At 43.8% G+C, this 22724-nt stretch overlaps 1 protein-coding gene across 2 annotated transcripts in view; it reads right to left on the bottom strand.

The window, feature by feature from the left end:
* The window catches only part of pdzd2 (PDZ domain containing 2), a 648685-nt gene that overhangs the window by 558010 nt on the left and 67951 nt on the right, over nucleotides 1-22724 (bottom strand). The window contains exon 1 of one of the 2 annotated variants that reach the window (XM_041183071.1): nucleotides 13815-13875. The exons of the other annotated variant lie outside the window; for it this stretch is intronic. The gene's annotated coding sequence lies outside the window, so the exon portion shown is untranslated. Of the gene's footprint in view, nucleotides 1-13814; nucleotides 13876-22724 lie in introns of those variants that run through there. 2 annotated transcript variants of the gene reach the window in all.

Here is a 22724-nt window from a genome sequence, read left to right on the forward strand (position 1 = left end):
GAGGCCAAAATGAGATCAGCCATGATCGTATTGAATGGTGGGGCAGGCTCAAGTGGCTGAATTGCCTACTGCTGCTGCTAGTTCTTATGTTCTTATACTGCTCTATAAACTCATTTTCCAGGCTACCTTTGCCAATCTGATCCACCCAAACTACATGTAGATTAAAGTCAACCATGATTATTGTGGTACCTTTCTTAGACAACCGGTTTATTTCTTCCTGTGTACCCTGTCTTACCATGTAACTACTGTTAGGGGGCCTATAAACTACTCCCATAATTGAACTCTTACCTTTCCTTTTTCTTACCTCTACCCAAACTGATTATACATCTTGCTCTTTTGAGCTAAGGTAATCTCTCGCTACTCTACTAATGACATCCTTAATTAACAGAGCCATCCTTTTCCTCACCTCCTATCTCTTCAAAATATCAAATACCTTTCTAAATTCAGGTCCCAGCCTTGATCATAATGCATCCATGTCTCTGTTATGGCTATCAGGTCATACATTTTTATTTCTATCTGTGCTAATAATTCATATATTTTGTTAAGAATACTGCATACATTCAGATATAAAGTCTTTAACTTTGTCTTTTTACTATTTTTGCAATCTCTAGCCTTATCTGCCAGTGTACTCTTAGTTTGTATCCTCTGTCCCTACCTGCCACACTCTGGTTATCATTACTCAAATTGCTACTCTGCTCTATTACCTTGTTGTTTCCCTGTGATTTACCATATCTCCTCTCACATGATCCCTTCCCCCACTATTTATTTTAAAGCCCTCTCTACCAAAAAGTCCGATGATGGCCATGAAACCATTGCTGATTGTCATAAAAACCCATCTGTGCACTAATGTCCTTTAGGGAAGGAAATCTGCTGTCCTTACCTGGTCTGGCCTACATGTAATTCCAGATCCACAGCAATGTGGTTGATTCTTAATGCCCTCTGAATAAGGGCAATTAGGGATGGGCAATAAACGCTGGTCTAGACAGTGACACCCATATCCTATGAATGAATAAAAAAAAAACAGTCTAGCTATACAACTCACCAGAACACTCATCCCTGCATTGTTCAGGTGAAGACCATCACAACAGTATAGCTCCCACTTTTTGTAGTACTAGTGCAGTGCTCCATGAATTGAAAACCATTTCTCCAACACCAGTCTTAGAGCCACGCATTCATCTCTCTAATATTATTTACCCTATGCCAATTTGCTCATGACTCAGGTAATAAACCAGAGATTGTTATCTTTGGGGTTCTGCTTTTTAATTTGGCCCCTAGCTGCTCATAATCCCGAAGCAGAACCTCCTTCCAAGTCCTGCCAATGTCACTGGTAGCCACGTGGACCATGGCAAATGGATCCTCCCCCTCCCACTGAAAGTCCCTCTCCAACCCTGAGCGAATGTCCCGAACCCTGGTACCGGGCAGACAATACAGCCGACTGGACTCACGCTTTCGGCTGCAGAGAACCGTGTCCATCCCTCTGACTATTGTGTGCTCTATTACCACTATATTCCTATTAACTCCCCTAGTTTGAATGGCTTCCTGTATCATGGTGCCCTAGTCAGTTCGCTCATCCACTCTGCAGTCACCATGTTCATCCATACACCCTGCAAGAACCTTAAACCTATTAATCCATTGCAAAAGCTGAGGCTCCTCCACTTAAACCTTCTCAATCGTCTTAGTTGTCCCTGACCAAATCAAAAGACCCTATCCTAAGGAGTGTGACTGCCTCCTGATACAAAGTGTCCAGGTAACATTCACCCTCCATAATGCATCACAGTGTCTGCAGCTCAACCTCCAGCTCAATGACTCTGAGTGAAAGCTCCTCAAGCCGCAAACACTACAGACTTCTGTGACCTGGATCACATTGGTGTTCAGAAACCCCACATTCTGCAGTCGCAACACGCTGTCTGGACAGGGACGCCCACATCCCATGAATGAATTTAAAAAATAAAGATGGCAGGGCTGGTGATGTTTTTATTTATTGCCCATCCCTAATTGCCCTTGAGAAGGTGGTGGTGAGCTGCCTTTTTGAAGCACTGCAGTCCATGTGGTGTAGGTACACCCACAGTGCCATTAGGGAGAGAGTTCCAGGATTTTGACCCAACGACAGTGAAGGAACAGCAATACATTTCCAAGTCAGGATGGTGAGTGGCTTTGAGGGGAACTTCCAGGTGGTGGTGTTCCCATGTGCTTGCTGTCCTTGTCCTTCTAGACGGTAGTAGTCGTGGGTTTGTAAGGTGCTGTCTAAGGAGCCTTGGTGAGTTCCTGTGGTGCATCTTGTACACACTGCTGCTACTGTGCGTCAGTGGTAGAGGGAGTGAACTTTTGTGGATGGGGTGACAATTAAGCGGTTGCTTTGTCCTGGATGGTGCCAAGCTTCTTGAGTGTTGTTGGAGCTGCCCTCATCCAGGCAAGTGGGGAATATTCCATCACACTCTTGACCTCTGCCTTGTAGATGGTGGACAGGCTTTGGGCAGTCAGGAGGTGAGTTACTCACTGCAAAATTCCTAGCCTCTGACCTGCTCTTGTAGCCACAATATTTAAATGGCTAGTCCAGTTCAGTTTCTGGTCAATGATTACCCCCAGGATGTTGATAGTGGGGGATTCAGCAATGGTAATGCCACTGAATGTCAAGGGGCGAAGGTTAGATTTTCTCTCATTTGAGATTGTCATTGCCTGGCACTTGTGTGGCGCAAATGTTACTTGTCACTTGTCAGCTGAAGCCTGGATAGTGTCCAGGTCTTGCTGCATTTGGACATGGACTGCTTCAGTATCTGAGGAGTTGCAAATGGTGCTGAACATGTGTCTATTTATTATTTTTAATTCAGCTGAAATAAAAAAAACCTACTACTACCAATAAGCTTTACTATTGCCAGTAAACCTCAATACTATTAATAAAACCTTAAAATTACTAATAAATTACACAAGTTTTCAAAGATGAACAAGGAAAATACTTATGAACCAATCACTTACCCCTTTCCCTGTGAAGTCACAGTTGATTTTTTTCCCCAGAACATGGTTGGTCTACAGACTTGGCCTTGTTGCTTTAAACTCTCGCTGGCTCCCTCCCCTCTCACACCGTTTTTGTTCTCACTGGCTCTCTCCCCCTCACACCGCTTTAAACCCTCACTAGCTCTTTCCCCTCTCACACCACTTTTTATTCTCACCGGCTCTCTCCCCCCCCTCACACCATTTTAAAATCTCGCCCGCTCTCTCTCCTCTCACACCACTTTTTATTCTCGCTGACTCTCTCCCTGGGGCAGGACCTTCTGGTCGGCGAGCGGGGGCGGGGCCCGCTCACTGACGTGGAAAATGATGCAGGATGACATTGGGTAGAACTCCCAACATCACCCCGCATCATTTCCATTTTCAGGTCGGCGGTGCGCAGCAGAATCAGCTGTGCGCCCGCCAACCTCTCAACGGCCTATTGAGGCCATTGACAAAGTAATTGACCTCATTAATGGACCTGCCCGTCCAACCTTAGGGTTGGCGAGCAGGCCGGGAGTCCTGGCGGGCTTAAGATAAAGCATGAAACCTCATCCATGGGCGGGATAAGGTTTCATGAAGGTTTTTAAATATTTAGTAAAGGTTTCAGTAGAAGTGAAGGACATGTCCCAACTCATGTGACTGTGTCACATGAGGGGACATGTCAGGGAAATGTTGTTGTCATTCGCTTACCATTTTTAAATTTGGAGCCAATCTCCCTGAGGCAGCACTTAGCCTCAAGGAGATCAAAGCGCACTCTCGGCTGAGGGAATCCCCCCCACCCACACAGGGAGCGCATAGCGCTTCCTGTCTGACATCATGCTAGGCGGGCCTTAATTGGTCCACGCATGTAAAATGGCATCGCGCCCCCAACTGGGGGCACACCTGCCCACACCTGCTCCTACATTTCCTCCCCAACGGGGGGAAAGTTTTCCCCTGGTCTTAATCAGGGCAAAGGCAAGAAGGTGACAGGGTCCCCACCCACCACCCTCGCTCCTGATTAAATGCCCCCCGCCACCAAACTTGCCACCAGGGAGGGCACAAGATTCCCCATCCATTGTGTTTGGTACTTTGTAGACTCTCTAGGGTCTTCCCTTCCCTCCTGAACATGCTGATCTATGATTCAAAATCAGGTCCTCAGGTGTCAGCATATCACTCAAGTGACCATTTTTCATGTGTAAAAGTAGAGGCTAACAATCAAGAGGCTGAACATAGATGGAATCACAGCTAAGCTCTTCTGGTCTTCACTTATTGATCAGCACATGTATACTTTACACTAACTGTCACTGGCTGGCAATCAGTGGCATGAAGCTGGATTCCCCTCCCCTCATCCAGGAGCACACAGATCAATCGTCATACCCCAGTTAAACTTGGTGAGATCAGTTACTTACCAAACAGAACCCTCTGTTTTTAATGGCTCTATGCTGCCTAACCCAATCATGTACTCATCACCCATCCACCCACAAACATTTCCAGCAAAGAAGCACTGGACAGCAATCAGGTACCATTCTCCTGCGTAATTTTCCCCTGCCTGAGCCCAATTACTGCACCCCAGCTCACTACTGAATTGTTGTGGCTCAGTTCAGCAGAACAAAGGATCAAACATGTAAATACTTAAGCCATAGTCTACAAAGGACCATTGGTATCTCTTTCCTTTGGGAGTATAAACTGCTTATCTCTATAACACCACAACAATTTGTTAAACTTGCATATAAACTCTGGCTGAACCATTGCGAAAGAACAGAAAATTTGCACATATACTTAACATCGTAGAGAAAAAAAATTGGGGTAGAATTATTTTAAACAAATCATTAATGGTTTCACATGATATTCATGTGTTTGCTACCTTAGAAAAGTCACAAACCTGTTTACAAGGTAATAACTTTTGTAAAATAGTACCCAGAGGAATCAGGCGGTGTAAATAGTACATTGAAAACAGCAATGAGGAAATTCAACCTTACTATTTCCAATTAGCCTGATGCTAATCTAAAGCATGCAGGTTTAATTCCATTGCTCAACTTTACTTGGAGACACGGCATTTGCAGAACACCAAGCACTTTGTGTAAAAGAGCTTTTTAAGTATTTTCTTTTGTTTATTGTAAATGGATATATAAAAGTCTATGCCGCAAATATAAATTTTATTATCATAATTCCAATTCATGTACAATTCTGCAATGTGTTTATTATCACTAAACTCTTAATTGTTTACTAATTCAATCAAGCCAATTTCTCTGTAGAACATTACAACAGTTGCCAGATTTATAATCTTTTTCCTTCCCCAATTTTCCTCTTCCTGTCTTATTTCATACTGGGATACAGGTCTAACATTGCCAGTTATCCTCCCAAGTGTCCCTTATTTATGTGTGAGCTGGGACTCTGAGGATTAGCAGGCTATGAAATGCTAGAAGGCAAGAGAACCAAGTCCAATTCTCTCCTCAAGCAATATCCACACATGAGCATTCCCCATAATTGGGATTAATGGAGGAACAAGACTCTGGCTTAACTTTTTCCATCCTTAACCCAAGTCCAGGGCAAAGAAATGCTTAGCCTCTGCTTTGGGAGTGCATTTGATACCACAGTCAATATCAGAAATTCAGAAAACTGAATTGTGCCAACCATATAAATACTATGGCTGCAAAAGCAGTTCAGAGGCTAGGAATCCTGCGGTGAGTAACTCAACTTCTGACTCTTCAAAGCCTGTCCACAGGTCAGGAGTGTGATGGAATACCCTCCATTTGCCTGGATGAGTGCAGCTCCAACAGCACCCAAGAAGCTTGAAACCATCCAGGACAAAGCAGTCTGCTTGATTGGCACCTCTTCCACAAATATTCACTCCCTCCATCACCGACGCACAGTAGCAGCAGTGTGTACCATCTACAAGATGCACTGCAGGAACTCACCAAGCGTCCTTAGACAGCACCTTCCAAACCCACAACCACTACCATCTAGAAGGACAAGGGCAGCAGATAGATGGGAGCACGACCACCTGGAAGTTCCCCTCCAAGCCACTCGCCATCCTGACTTGGAAATATATTAAACAAAAACAGAATTACCTGGAAAAACTCAGCAGGTCTGGCAGCATCGGCGGAGAAGAAAAGAGTTGACGTTTCGAGTCCTCATGACCCTTCGACAGAACTTGAGTTCGAGTCCAGGAAAGAGCTGAAATATAAGCTGGTTTAAGGTGTGTGTGTGGGGGGCGGAGAGATAGAGAGACAGAGAGGTGGAGGGGGGGTGGGGGGAGTGTGGTTGTAGGGACAAACAAGCAGTGATAGAAGCAGATCATCAAAAGATGTCAACGACAATAGTACAATAGAACACATAGGTGTTAAAGTTAAAGTTGGTGATATTATCTAAACGAATGTGCTAATTAAGAATGGATGGTAGGGCACTCAAGGTATAGCTCTAGTGGGGTTTTTTTTATAATGGAAATAGGTGGGAAAAGGAAAATCTTTATAAGTTATTGGAAAAAAAAGGAAGGGGGAAACAGAAAGGGGGTGGGGATGGGGGAGGGAGCTCACGACCTAAAGTTGTTGAATTCAATATTCAGTCTGGAAGGCTGTAAAGTCTCTAGTCGGAAGATGAGGTGTTGTTCCTCCAGTTTGCGTTGGGCTTCACTGGAACAATGCAGCAAGCCAAGGATAGACATGTGGGCAAGAGAGCAGGGTGGAGTGTTAAAATGGCAAGCGACAGGGAGGTTTGGGTCATTCTTGCGGACAGACCGCAGGTGTTCTGCAAAGCGGTCGCCCAGTTTACGTTTGGTCTCTCCAATGTAGAGGAGACCACATTGGGAGCAACGAATGCAGTAGACTAAGTTGGGGGAAATGCAAGTGAAATGCTGCTTCACTTGAAAGGAGTGTTTGGGTCCTTGGATGGTGAGGAGAGAGGAAGTGAAGGGGCATGTGTTGCATCTTTTGCGTGGGCATGGGGTTGTGCCATAGGAGGGGGTTGAGGAGTAGGGGGTGATGGAGGAGTGGACCAGGGTGTCCCGGAGGGAGCGATCCCTACGGAATGCCGATAAGGGGGGTGAAGGGAAGATGTGTTTGGTGGTGGCATCATGCTGGAGTTGGCGGAAATGGCGGAGGATGATCCTTTGAATGCGGAGGCTGGTGGGGTGATAAGTGAGGACAAGGGGGACCCTATCATGTTTCTGGGAGGGAGGAGAAGGCGTGAGGGCGGATGCGCGGGAGATGGGCCGGACACGGTTGAGGGCCCTGTCAACGACCGTGGGTGGAAAACCTCGGTTAAGGAAGAAGGAGGACATGTCAGAGGAACTGTTTTTGAATGTAGCGTCATCGGAACAGATGCGACGGAGGCGAAGGAACTGAGAGAATGGGATGGAGTCCTTACAGGAAGCGGGGTGTGAGGAGCTGTAGTCGAGATAGCTGTGGGAGTCGGTGGGTTTGTAATGGATATTGGTGGACAGTCTATCACCAGAGATTGAGACAGAGAGGTCAAGGAAGGGAAGGGAAGTGTCAGAGATGGACCACGTGAAAATGATGGAGGGGTGGAGATTGGAAGCAAAATTAATAAATTTTTCCAAGTCCTGACGAGAGCATGAAGCGGCACCGAAGTAATCATCGATGTACCGGAGAAAGAGTTGTGGAAGGGGGCCGGAGTAGGACTGCAACAAGGAATGTTCCACATACCCCATAAAGAGACAGGCATAGCTGGAAATATATTGCCGTTCCTTCACTGTCGCTGGATCAAATTCCTGGAACTCCCTCCCTAACAGCACTGTGGGTGTATCTACACCACATGGACTGCAGCAATTCTAGAAGGCAGCTCAGCACCACCTTTTCAAGGCAACTAGGGATGGGCAATAAATGCTGGCCCAGCCAGTAACGCTCACACCTCATAAACAAATTTTTAAAAATGAGGCTACATTGATGTGAAACTGAATTTTACTTTATCTTGAAGCCATACATGGCTTTTTTGATTAGATTTTTAGCATTTATTTCATCTTTCAGCCCTGACTTGGATGGAGTGGATTTCTTGAAATGCGTACAGGAGAACTTTTTAAGTCAATATGTAGAGGGATGGCGCAGTGCTGGACCTAATTCTGGGGAATGAAGCCAAGGTGGCCGAGGTGGTGGTAGGGGAGCATTTTAGTGATAGCGACCACAACTTGGTACAGTTTAAGTTTGTTATGGACAAAGAAATAGACAAGTTGCAAAAAAATGTTTTGGATTGGGGAGAGCGGATTTTGGCAGGATCCGGCCAAGGTAGACTGGGAACATCTACTTGTGGGGAAATCTACAGAAGAGCAGTGGGGGGAGTTCAAAAAGGAAATGGGGAAGGTACAGGCTCAACATGTTCCCTCTAGTGTGATAGGAAGGAGTAACAAGCCCAGGGAACCATGGATGACCAGAGATATTCAGGATACGACAAGGAAAAGAGAGGCTTTTAGTAGGTATTAAGGGAGCAAATAAGCGGAGGCATTAGTGGAGTACAGAAAGTGCAGGGTGAAGCTTAAGAAAGCAATTCGGAGAGCAGAGAGGGGATATGAGAAAGCTCTGGCTGGTAAAAGTAGGGAAAATCCCAAGATATTCTATAAGTATATCAATGGGAAGAGGATAACCAGGGAAAGAGTAGGGCCCATTAGGGACCAAGGGGGCAATGTATGGGTGGAGCCATAGGACATTGGTAGAATGTTGAACAAATACTTCACATCCATGTTCACCCAAGAGAATGAGGATGAAGGTATGGAACTCAGGGAGAGGGACTGCAAGGTTCTTGAGCAAATTGATATAGGGAGTGACAAGGCATTGAAGGTGTTGGCAGGCTTAAAAGTGGACAAATCTCCAGGTCCGGATGATTTGTGTCCCAGACTGCTGAGGGAGGCAAGGGAGGAGATCGCAGGGGCTCTGACCCAAATTTTTAATTCCTCTCTGGCCACGGGAGAGGTGCCAGAGGACTGCAGAACAGCTAATGTGGTTCTGCTATTTAAGAAGGGTTGTAGCGATAAGCCAGGGAACTACAGACCAGTGAAACAATTGGAGAAAATTCTGAAGGAGCGAATCTATCTCCACTTGGAGAGGCAAGGTTTGATCAGGGATAGTCAGCATGGCTTTGTCAGAGGGAAGTCATGCTTAACAAATTTGATTGAATTGTTTGAGGAGGTTACCAGGTATGTAGATGAGGGTAGTGCAGCTGATGTAGTTTATATGGATTTCAGCAAAGCCTTTAATAAGGTCCCACATGGGAAACTTATAAAGAAGGCAAATGCACATGGGACACAAGGTAATTTGATAAGGTGGATTCAAAATTGGACTAGTTGTAGGAGACAGAGGGTGATGACAGAAGGTTGTTTTAGTGACTGGAAGCCAGTGTCCAGTGGCGTACCACAGGGATCTGTGCTGGGTCCCCTATTATTCGTCATTTATGTAAACGATATTGATGACTATGTGGGGAGTAAGATTAATAAATTTGCGGATGACACAAAGATTGGACGGCTGGTTAACAGTGAGGTTGAGTGTCTTGGGCTACGGGATGGTCAAATGGGCAGATAAGTGGCAGATGGAATTTCATCCTGAAAAGTGTGAGGTGATACACTTTGGAAGGAGTAATTTGACAAGCAAGTATTCAATGAACAGCATGACATTAGGAGGTTCTGAGGAACAAAGGGACCTTGGTGTGTGTCCATAGATCTCTGAAGGCGGAGGGGCATGTTAGTGGGGTGGTAAAAAGGCATTTGGGACACTTGCCTTTATCAATCGAGGCATAGATTACAAAAGTAGGGAGGTCATATTGGAGTTGTATGGAACCTTAGTGAGGCCACAGCTGGAGTACTGTGTGCAGTTCTGGTCGCCACATTATAGGAAGGATGTGATTGCACTGGAGGGGGTGCAGAGGAGATTCACCAAGATGTTGCCTGGGATGAAACATTTAAGTTATGAAGAGAGGTTGAATAGACTTGGGTTGTTTTCGTTGGAGCAGAGAAGACTGAGGGGCGACATGATCGAGGTGTACAAGATTATGAGGGGCATGGACAGGGTGGATAGGGAGCAGCTGTTCCCCTTAGTTAAAGGGTCAGTCACGAGGAGACTCAAGTTCAAAGTGAGGGGCAGGAGGTTTAGGGGGGATGTGAGGAAAAACATTTTTACCCAGACGGTGGTGACTGTCTGGAATGCGCTGCCTGGGAGGGTGCTGGAGGTGGGTTGCCTCACATCCTTTAAAAAGTACCTGGATGAGCTCTTGGCATATCATAACATTCAAGGCTATGGACCAAGTGTTGGTAAATGAGATTAGGTAGGCAGATAAGTCAGGTATTTCTCACATATCGGTACAGACTCGATGGGCCGAAGCGCCTCTTCTGCACTGTGATTCTTTGATTCTGACTACACATTTTAAAGTTAAACAATCCAAATAAAATTTCCCACTGGTCAATTTACCAATGCTTTGGCACCGACCTCAAAGATGTGTAAAGTTTCTTATGGTTTCAAATATTTATTTTGCTTAAGGCCTCACCCAAATTAAGTCATTACAAAGGCAGTTCCTGATCTTGTAATGAAAGTTAATGCAATAAAAGTAAAACATGTAGAGAATGGTGTTCAGTATAAAAGGCACTCATAGTTGTAAGTTGATTTGCAGCCAGAATACAAACAGGCAGCTGCACCAAACCTAGTGCAGAACTGCATGCACCTTAGCAAGTCATTATTCTTTGTAATATATGTATGATTTATATACAGTAAATTCTTCAGCTGATATTTTTCTAATAAATTCATTGGCACTGTGTTCCCTAGAGTAGACCACACAGACTGAGGTCAGATTGTGGGAAGTGTTGAAGGGAATTGCAATGGGATTCAGGATTAAAACCCCCATTGCTTCAAATCTATACGTGAGCAAGACCAATTGCGGGCAACTTAAAATAGGAAGTACTGTAGAGAAACACAATATAATTAAAATTTGCTGATGAGATTTGATCCAGTCTCAACTATTTGAATCTCCCATCTTCCACCCTCAGTAAACCTGAGGTCATCTAAAACTCTACTTCCCATATCTTAACTTGCAACAAGTCCTATTTACCTATGACCCTTGTTTTCACTACCTGATGGTACCATCAGCATCTCAATTTTACATTAAACAAGTTCTGACCTCCTGTGAATCGTCCACTTCCTTTGCTCCACTATTAGTGACCTTCAGCTATCTAGGCCTTACACTCTGGAATTTTCTCCCTAAAGTTTCCATCTCTCCCTTCTTAAGACACTCCTTGAAACCTGTATCTTTGACTAAGCTTTTGGTCAGCTAGCCTAACATCTGAACAAACTGCTACACAGCTGTGTTTTTTTTACCTAGAGGATTGTTGAGATCTGGAATGTACTCGTTGCAAGTGTGGTGGAAGCAAATTCCACAGAAAATTTCAAAAATCAATTACCACGTACCTGAAGTGCACTAATTTGCAGGGTTATAAGGAAAGAGCTGAAGGGTGGGGCAAAATGGGGCAGCTTTTCAAAGTACCAACATGACGAGTCAAAAGGCCCCTTTGTGTGCTTTAAGATTCTAGGATTCTATGAAGAATCTTGGGAAGTTTTGCTATGTTAGAGGGAGAAAGGCGACCTCAATCCCATGACCATCTTGTAGAGAACAAACAACCAACAATCTTTCATAATTTAAGTTACACCTAGGAAATGTCCTGGAACGGATGAAAGAAAGGCAAGTGTAGGTCCCGAGGGAAAGTATCGTTTTAAGAAAAAGTGGGTTGGTTTCTGTTCACTTTGGACTTCTCTATTAAAACAGCATATGCATAGACATCACACTTTGGAGGCAAGGAAAGGTTGCATCTATTTACTGCGGACTGATGATTATTGGCATGTTAAGAACTTAAGAAATTGGGGCAGGGGTAGGACATTTGGCTCTTCGAGTCTGCTCCACCATTCAACAAGATCACAAATGATCTTCTACCTCAACTCCACACAGTTAGGGTGGGAAGATGAAGTCCCCAAAGATCTGTCAACTTCTGTCTTGAATATACTCAGCAGATTGTGCATCCAAAGCTCTTTGAGGTAGAGAATTCCAAAGAGTCACAACCCTTTGAGTGAAGAAATTTGTCCTCTTCTCAGTCCTAAACGGCTGACCTCCTATTCTGAGACTGTGACCCATGCTCTAGATTCCCCAGCTAGGGAAATAGTTTTCTTTGTGTCTACCCAGTCAAAGCCCTCAAGAATTTTATATGTTTCAATTAGTTCATGTAGGAACAGAGCATTGGTGTGTTGCCACACTGCCAAATGGATAGCGGATTGAAGGAATGTTCCTTTAGGTGAAAGTGGGGAGGAGGAGGTAACACTCTGGTGGCAAACATAGACTGTAGCACAGAATGGAAAACTTCAGTGATGTAATGTGCTCCCTTACCGCTTGCAAGAGATTCTGAGGAATCCTCTAGAAGGGTTTCAAAAGGGAATTTTAACAGAGATGGTCACAGAGCTGGGAGATAATGACACATTCAAGAGAGGAATGGGAATTTAGAAATGGAGCAGGGATTTTAAAGTAGGGGAATGACAGGGAAAGGAGCACTACCCTAGGAGAGGGTATCATTGATAATGTCATCTAGCATGGGAGTTCTGAACAGGAGCCCTACCTCCTTAGAAGTAAGCGCAAAGCAGTCATGGACATCCTTGTCCCCAAAAATAGAGAACGTACACTTAGCTTTCTCTGTTGCCCCACCCCTCTCCATTCCTTAGGCCCACCAAACCAAACTTCCCCACAGCATCCAACCCAATTTCTATTCAAAATCCCTGTACTTCTCTAGTTTCTAAGCACTCTTACCAATACTGACTCCAAGCTTATTTCATCAATACTTGCCCTTTGCTCACTACGATCAGATGCTTATGCCAACAAGTGCTGATGATACCAGACTAGTTTTGCAAATAAAGGATCATTCCCATCTGACATTGTTGAGTATAAAAAGGAAAGGGTGGGGAATCAACAGAGCAGGTGGTGGATCTCATGAACAAGGTGAGCTTAGAGAGGGCAAAGGAGATGAGGGATAACCTGCAGAAAGTTAAGGTTCAGCATTAGATTAGAAGGGAATTTAGTGGGAGGTGGGAGATAAGAAGAAGGAAGGAGCACAATAGAGGATTGGAATGTGGAGATCCATGAATTCCTCACATTTGGTATTTGAGAGAAGGGTGGGGAATACATAAATCCCCAGCACCAGATGGCACAGCAACATTTTCCATTTCACACCTTACTTGCTGGTAATTGAAATTTCACCCATGAGGAATATCAACAGCTAAAAAATAAAAGTGGAGATTGATATTTTTAAACAAAGCAATCATGTGTAACCTTGCAGGTACCCAATTGTTTTCATATTTCCAATGATGTAGAAACCACTCTGGAATAAAACTGAAGCATGATCCATGTATTGCAAGTCAGGATAAACATGAACTTTTTAAATAAAAACAAAAAACTGCGGATGCTGGAAATCCAAAACAAAAACAGAATTACCTGGAAAAACTCAGCAGGTCTGGCAGCATCGGCGGAGAAGAAAAGAGTTGACGTTTCGAGTCCTCATGAGGACTCAAAATGTCAACTCTTTTCTTCTCCGCCGATGCTGCCAGACTTGCTGAGTTTTTCCAGGTAATTCTGTTTTTGTTATGAACTTTTTAAATACGCTTCTGTACAAGAAAAAATGCAATACTTTATTTAATCTTATTCTTAGAAAGCTAAAGTTATCAAAGCAGACGCCAATTATTCTTGCACAATGACAATTTCACTTTGGAAAATCAACTTGATACAAATAAATTTATCAGATAGAAAAATATATCTATCATTCACAGAAATTAAATTTTCAAACCTTAATCAAAAGAGCAGAACGCTGGAACAAGTCCTACCTGGTGAAAAGAAAACTCTAGCGCTATTAATGCAACTCTTCCCACAGTTTGTGTTTATAACAAGTAGAAAGAGTTGAGAGTTATCTCCCTGTTCGTAAGTGACTATCAGTCTTTAGGCAGAAGTGACCTGTCATTGCTAGCTCTCTACTCAGGAGTTTGTAAGCAACGACCAACCTGTTTCAGAAAAGGTAGCAGAAAGGGGGAAAAGGGTGAAAACATTATAAAATGGGGTCAAAAAGCTACATATATCATGTCTGACACATTTTGATTGATCTACCAAAAATGATGACATTGAACTTGGTTTTGCTGATATGAAACTGACACCAAAGCATCAACATACACATTCCGCACCAGAAGAGCTGCTATATTAATAAAGGCAAAAAAAAAAATGTCCTGGGTTTGTGCCTGAAAAAGACTTTGTACATGCAAACAATAAAGGGTCTGACGGAGGCCTATTTGCAAAACTAGTCTGGTATCACTAGCACTAGTTGGCAAAAGTAACTGATCATAGTGAGCGAAGGGCAAGTATGGATGAAATAAGCTTGGAGTCAATATTGGTAAGAGTGCATAGAAACTAGAGAAGTACAGGGATTTCGAATTGAGTTGGGCTGGATGCTGTGGGGGAGTTTGGTTTGGTGGGCCTAAGGAATGGAGACGGGTGGGGCAGCAGAGAAAGCTAAGTGTACATTCTCTATTTTAGGGACAAGGATGTTCATGACTGCCTTGCACTTACTTCTAAATAGAAATGGCAACACAAACAGGCCATTCAGCCAACCAATCCATGTTGACATTTATCCTCTTAGCAATCAAATAGTACTAATCACATTTACCCATGCATTTCCCACATCCTTCCAACCCTATCATTCACCTATTCAATCTAACCTTCAATATTGACACAGCTTGGGCCTCAACAATTTTCTGACTTGAATTCTGTTGATACTGGGAAAGGAACTCTCTGTTCTCTATTCGAAATGCACTAAATGAATAGGTAAGTTATTGGTTCATGCACCATGTTGTCCAATATGTGCATGACCATAAGTGTTTAGGGTGTGTGAATTAAGAAAAATTCTGTTTAGCTTTGTCAGCTAAATATCAAAAACTCTACAGTTTTAAAAATTGCTTTGTATATAGGATCACCAGGTCTAAATCTTGGACATGATCGATAATGGTGTGCATTTTCAGATATTCATTTACTTCCTTCAAAAACTTATATTTTTTTTAAAGAGATCTGAACATTTCAGTGGTGGTGGCAGGGGTGGGGGGAGGAGGATGTGGAATCATCTGGGTCGGTGCACTCACCTGCTGAGGTGCCCATCTCATTTTCAATTGTTACTTTAGAGCACTGGAAAATCGCTAATGTAACCCCCCTGTTTAAGAAGGGAAATTACAAGCCGATTAGCCTGACCTCGGTCACTGGTAAGATTTTAGAGTCCATTATTAAGGATGAGATTTCAGAATACTTGGAAGTGCATGGTAAAATCAGGCAAAATCAGCATGGTTTCATCAAGGGGAGGTCATGCCTGATGTCAAATCTGTTAGAATTCTTTGAGGCGGTAACGAGTAGGTTAGACAAAGGAGAGCCAATGGATGTTATCTACTTGGACTTCTAGAAGGCCTTTGACAAGGTGCCACACAGGAGGCTGCTCAGTAAGATAAGAGCCCATGGTGTTAGAGGTAAGGTACTAGCATGGATAGAAGATTGGCTGTCTGGCAGTAGACAGAGAGTGGGGATAAGGGGGTCCTTCTCAGGATGACGGCCGGTGACTAGTGGAGTTCCGCAGGGGTCAGTGTTGGGACCACAACATTTCACTTTATACATTAATGATCTAGGTGAAGGAACTGAGGGCATCCTGGCTAAGTTTGCAGATGACACAAAGATAGGTGGAGGGACAGGTAGTATTGAGGAGGCAGGGAGGCTGCAGAAGGATTTGGACAGGTTAGGAGAATGGGCAAAGAAGTGGCAGATGGAATACAACGTGGGGAAGTGTGAGGTCATGCACTTTGGTAGGAAGAATAGAGGCATGAACTATTTTCTAAATGGGGAGAGAATTCAGAAATCTGGAGTGCAAAGGGACTTGGGAGTCCTAGTCCAGGATTCTCTTAAGGTTAACTTGCAGGTTGAGTCGGTAGTTAGGAAGGCAAATGCACTGTAGGCATTTATTTCGAGAGGACTAGAATATAAATGCAGAGGTGTGCTGCTGAGGCTTTATAAGGCTCTGGTCAGACCACATTTAAAATATTGTGAGCAATTTTGGGCCCCGTACTTCAGGAAGGATGTTCTGGCCCTGGAGAGGGTCCAGAGGAGGTTCACGAGAATGATCCCAGGAATGAAAGGCTTAACATATGAGGAATGTTTGAGGACTTTGGGTCTATACTCGATGGAGTTTAGAAGGATCTGATTGAAACTTACAGAATACTGAAAGGCCTGGATAGAGTGGACGTGGGGAAGATGTTTCCATTAATAGGAGAGACTAGGACCCAAGGGCACAGCCTCAGAGTAAAGGGAAGACCTTTTAGAACAGAGATGAGGAGAAACTTCTTCAGCCAGAGAGTGGTGAATCTATTGAATTCATTGCCACAGAAGGCTGTGGAGGCCAGGTCATTGAGTGTATTTAAGACCGAGATAGATAGGTTCTTGATTGGTAAGGGGATCAAACGTTACGGGTAGAAGGCGGGAGAATGGGGTTGAGAAATTTATCAGCCATGATTGAATGGCAGAGCAGACTCAATAGGCCAATTGGCCTAATTTCTGCTCCTATGTCTTAAGGTCTAAATGGAAAAGGGTAGAGTGACCTTTTGCAGGCATGCCCTGTAATCAGCCCAATTTGTCTGTGACCTGAATTTTACAAAGCCCCATTGGTCCCCACTGCAACCCCTTGCTAAAACGTCGAGGGAAAGGGGAAAGCTCACCCATGATCCTGACAGGTGCCCCACAGCCATTTAACACTGGGAGTTTTAAGGTGAGACTGCCACCACTTTCTCAGGAGAAAGTCCCACCTTAGACAGCTGCCAGCCAACTGCACTAGCTGGCAGCTCTGTAGTCACAGCAGCGCTAGCCAGAAGCAGTGGCCACTGCTGGGCCTACAAGCAGTCCCCAGAGCCAAGGAGCGTGGACTGACAAGTAAGTCCAAGATTGGGAGTCTCAGTGAGGGCTGGGGTGGGCTGGGGTGGGGGATGGTGAGTGTTGGGTGTTGGAGGTGGTGAGTGTTGGTGGGGTGAGGCAGGTTCAAGAAGCCGGGGGGGTGGATCAAAGGGCAGGGCACCTCCGATGGGCCCAGTGGACTCCCAGTGAATGACACCACCACCCCTCCACCCCTAATACCACCCACCCCACCCCCACCCCCTCACCAGCCCACGCAGCTAGTGTGGCCTCACCTTGCTGCAGATAAAATACCAGTGGCAGCAGAATGAGGCCCTTAAGTGGTCATTAATTGGGCCTCAATTGGACCAACAACAGACAGGCTGCCCTACACCTCTCTCACCAACCCCCCCACCACCCACATCCCCTCCCTGCCAGTAGAAGTGGTGGGCAAGCCGCCTGCTGGATTTTACCTGTTCTCCCTCCCCATCACCACCTTCAAACCCAGCGGTGAGGAAGCATAAAATCCAGCCCCATGTTTGTTCTGCCTGGGCTATCCATTGTGTCTGGGAATACCCTCCCTATATTCTCCACAGTATATGCCTTGTGTGACCATTATTCCTGATTTTACTACGTAACATCAAGATCCTATAGTTTAATCAAATACATTGTTATCATTAGCTTTATTTTGCATAGTATTGATACCTTTTTTTTCCAGGAGCAGTAGCCAACAAGGAGTTTTGAAGGAGAGGCAAGAGGGATGGAACAGGGTGAGGTACAACAGTTGTCAGTAGAAGGTTAATAAAGTGGAACAATATTTAAAAATATGTCATTTTCATAGAAGACTGCCAGAGTTACAGTATTCATAATATAATGGATTAGTGAAAAATTAAATATTAATAGCAAAACAAAGTAGTATATTAAAGATAATAACGCTAATGCAGAAAGTGAATTGGCCTAATGCAAATCCAGAGAGTTAATCCCAAAAGCTTCAGCATCCATAGGAAAAGTCAGTAGTACCAGTAGAAGAAATTCTGTGAAGAAAATCTTGCACAGAATCCTTGAACAGAAATCTTTGATTATGCTGTATTAAGGGCATATGCCTTCGGTGGCTAGCATTGCTAAAAAAAAGGTACTTTTTTTCATTCATTCACGGGGTGTGGGCTTCGCTGGCTGGGCCAGCATTTATTGCCTATCCCTAGTTGCTTTTGAGAAGGTGGTGGTGAGCTGCCTTCTTGAACCCCTGCAGACCATGTGGTGTGGGTACACCCACAGTGCTGTTAGAAAGCTACATTTTCCCCCTTCAATTTTCTCCCTTTGTCTCTCCTTCTCCAAAAGACCAGGAACAGGGTATTCCCTTTATTTTTACAAGTGGTTATTCTTCATGTGTGATTGACCTTTAGACATGGGCTTAAATGACTATTCAATTATGGTGGGCAGCATAGCTGGACCCAAACTTTTGAGACAGTTATTGATAAAAGTCAGAAGCAGTTAACTCTGATTTATTCTGCCTATTCCAAATAATGAATCCAGTACAATCCATTCATCCTTGATAATCCCCTCATCTTGTGTGTCGATGATTCCTCTACTCTCGTCTCTAAGACATTGGTTCTGCTTCCATATGTACATGGAAAACAGCTAGCTCAACTTTTCCACGATCCCTCACGACCTTTCCACTGCATCAGTGCTTTCAAACTGCTTGTTGGATGAGCATTTTGGATGAGTTACAGTTTCCTCCATTTAAACATTGGGAAATGAAGAAAAAACTTGCATTAATATAGCTTCTTTCAATGTCCCAAAGTACTGCACAGCCAAAGAAATGCTTTTTGATGTGTAGCTTCTGTTGTAATATAGGGAAGCATGGCACCAATTTACACACAAAAAGGTCCCATAAATGATAATGAGGGAAATGACCAGCTAATCTATGTAAGTAAAGCCAAAGGATAAATATTGGTCAGCATGTCAGAAAAGCTACCCTATGCTTCTCTGAAAAGTGCCATGGCATCTCTTACATCTACATCTGAAGGTAGTTTTAACATTTCCAGTACCACAGCACTCCCACAGCAGTGCCCTGAAGTATCAGCCTGGATTATGAGCACAAGTCTCTGGAATGAGGCCTGAACCTATAGTCTTCAGACCCAAGGCAAAGAATGATCCACTCTCATCTGTTCCGCCCGATGTCATCCCACGTCATTTTACAAGTTGGTGAGCAGGCCCCGCGTCCCCGCACGCTGACCTCAATATCCTGCCCTTTATCTCCGTAGTCCTACGATTTCTCCATAACTCAGTTCCTCAGATTCTGGACTTTTGTATCCTTCCTCCATTGACTCACACTTTGGCTTACATGCCTTCAGCTATTTAAATCCCACCCTCTGAAATTACTCCTCCAAAACCCCACCTTCCTTCCTTCTTTGAGACCCTCCTTCCAGCCCAAGTCTTTGACCAAGCATTTGGTCACACCTGCTACAATCTTCTTCTTTGGTTCAATGTACATTTTTGTCTGATTACACCTTTGTGAAGCACCTCAGGACATTTTTTTACATTAAAGCTCCTATTTAAAATGAATTAGTTGTTAAAACAACCTCTCAATCGTTCTGATTAAATTTTGCCATTTATTCTCAATTTAGTGGATCTGACTTTTTCATGGCTGAACGTCACAAAAACAACAATATATATTTATACAGCATATTTGACATGGTAAAATATCCCAAGGCACTTCACAGGACTAAGTGCTTTCAAATATATTTGACACTTAGCCACATAAGATGATATTAGGTCAGGTAACCAAAAACACGGTGAAAGAGGTGGGTTTTAAGGAGCATTTTATAGGAATTAGAGCTCAAGAGGTTTATGGAGGGAATTCCAGAGCTTAGAGCCTAGGCAGCTGAAGGCATAACCACCAATGGTGGAATGATGAGAATTGGGGATGCACAAAAGGGCAGAATTAGAGGAATGCAATGTTCTTGGAGGGTTGTAGGGCTGACAGAAAGAGTTTACAGAGGTGGAACAAGGTGAGGTCATGAAGGAATTTATGTACAAGGATGACAATTTTAAAATCACAGAACAACATATATGTGGAGACAACATGAGTGATACAGTGAAATGGTTATTGGAGTTTTTTTATTCTTTCATGGAATGTGAACGTTGTCTAGGCCAGCAGTTATTGCCCATCCCTAATTGCCCTTGAGACGGTTGTGATGAGTCATCTTCTTGAACCGTGGCACACCCACAGTGCAGTTAGGGAAGGAGTTCCAGGATTTTGACCCAGCGACAGAAGGGACAGCAATATCGTTCCAAGTCAAGAGGGCATTAGATGACAGGTTTACAAGAATGGTTCCAGGGATGAGAAACTTCAGCTACGAAGATAGATTAGAGAGGCTGGGACTGTTCTCCTTGGAGAGAAGGCGGCTAAGAGGAGATTTGATAGAGATGTTCAAAATCATGAGGGAGCTGGACAGATAGGGAGAAGCTGTTCCCACTCATAAAAGGATCAAGAATGAGAGGGCACAGATTTAAAGTGATTTGCAAAAGAAGCAAATATGATGTGAGAAAAAACTTTTTCACACAACGAGTGGTTTGGGTCTGGAGTGCATTGCCTGCAAGTGTGGTGTAGGTAGGTTCAATCGAGGCATTCAAGATGGCATTAGATGATTATTTGAATAGAAACAATGTGCAGGGGTCCGGGGTAAAGGCAGGGCAATGGCACTAGGTAAAAGTGATCATTTGGAGAGCTGGTGCAGACACAATGGGACGAATGGTGGCCTCCTGTGCCATTAAGATTCTGTGTGTGGCTTGAAGGGGAGCTTGCAAGTGATGGTATCCCCATGCATTTGCTGCCCTTGTCCTTCTAGGTGGTAGAGGTCATGCATTTGGAAGGTGCTATCAAAGGAGTCTTGGCAAGTTGCTGCAATGTATCTTGTAGATATACACCCTGCTGCCAATGTGCGTTAGTGGTGGAGGGACTGAATGTTTAGAGTGGTGGATGGGGTGCCAGTCAAGCAGGCTGCTTTGGCCTGGATAGTGTCAAGCTTCTTGAGTGTTGTTGTAGCTGCTCTCATCCATACAAGTGGAAAGTATTCCATCACACTCCTTACTTGTGCCTTGTAGATGGTAGGCAGGCTTTGGAGAGTCAAGAGGTGAGTTATTTGCTGCAGAATTCCCAGCCTCTGATCTGTTTTTGTAGCCACAGTATTTATATGACTGTCCAGCTCAGTTTTTGGTCAATGATAACCTCCAGGAATTTGATAGGAGAGAATTCAGTGTAGGTAATGCATTGAATGACATGAGGAGATGGTTAGCTTCTTTCCTGGTGGAGACAGTTATTGTCTGGCATTGTGTGGCACAAATCTTACTTGCCACTTAGCAGCCCAAGCCCGAATGTTGTCCAGGTCTTGCTGCATATGGACACAGATTGCTTCAGTATCTGAGGAGTTGCAAATGGTACTGAACATTATGTAATCATCAGTAAATATCCCCCTTCACTTCTTACCTTATGATGGAGGAAAGGTCATTGATGAAGCAGCTGAAAGTGGTTGGGCCTAGGACACTACCATGAGAAACTCCTGCAGTGATGTCCTGGGGCTGATATGATTGCCCTCCAACAACCACAACCATCTTCCTTTGTGCTAGGAATTACTCCAGCCACCGGAGAGCTTCCATACTGATTCCCATTCACATGCCACTAAAAGAAATTCTCAGAGACACATTTGCCATGAATCGTACATACATGATTTAAGATGCAGTCTCAAATTTTACACAATCCACCAGTGCCAACGCTATTACTAGGTATTTTAGGCAATGCCCCTGTAATAACTATTCCTGCTAGTAGATTTTTTTCAGCTGATTGTTTTTTCAACACTGACTTCATTTGCCAATGGCTATGGGAAGACCAAGAGGGAGGGCTGTTGTCTGGACTTGTCAGGTCCACAATGCAATTACATATCTCTTATTCAATGTGAATACCACCATGAGAGATTTACTGATGCTAATGCCATCTACAAATTTGTTCTTTTAGTTATATTAAGAAAACTGAGTGCAGATGAAAATTCATGCTCAATTGAGCTGATTCATCTGATACAGAAACCATCACAATGTGAACCAGCAATTTGTCCAGATCTAATGGCCACACATGAGAGTTGTGGCAGCACAGCTGACTACCTTAGATACTTTTCCAATTGACAATATTATACAAGTAGATTCTGTTTATGAGCTGACTTAGGTACAGTCGCAGAATTCACCTTCACTTTACTGCTACTTCCAAATAGAAAGGAAGACTAATGCTGGACCAGCAGGCTAAAGTAGAATTACTTGTAAGATGGCAACATTTTAAGAGAATTTAGCTAGCCAGGTTAGTGTGAATGGAGGGTAAAGGGTTAAACATTATTTCTGGAGCTGAGGCTAATGAGCTTGTGACTACCTGAATGTGACCTAGCCAGGCTAGCAAACCATAACCAATTCATGCACCACTAGGGCTAAAACAAACTGATGCCAAAGGCGGAACTAAATCAACAAGAACAAATGCAAGAAATAGTTAAAAGTGACAAAGAATATGAAATATAGGTCATTCTATTAGCAGATACCTAGTACTTGCTTCCATGACCAGGATCTTGAAGGCTACGCCAGCACATTGCTTTGCACATGCATTGTAAAGTATGAGGGGTGGCAACAGTTTTCCAGCTGTGTGCATTATTCAAAAACAAGAGTAATTTAATCTTCTGGTCATCTTTAAAGAGCAACAACCTTATCACAATGTTCCAGGTGCAAAGAATGTAGGACCTGTGAAAGAATTGAGAGAGAATTCTAATGCTTCCTCTTTTACAAGTCACAACATA

This window comes from Carcharodon carcharias, chromosome 1, assembly GCF_017639515.1.
Source record: "Carcharodon carcharias isolate sCarCar2 chromosome 1, sCarCar2.pri, whole genome shotgun sequence".
NCBI classification, from domain to species: Eukaryota; Metazoa; Chordata; class Chondrichthyes; order Lamniformes; family Lamnidae; genus Carcharodon; species Carcharodon carcharias.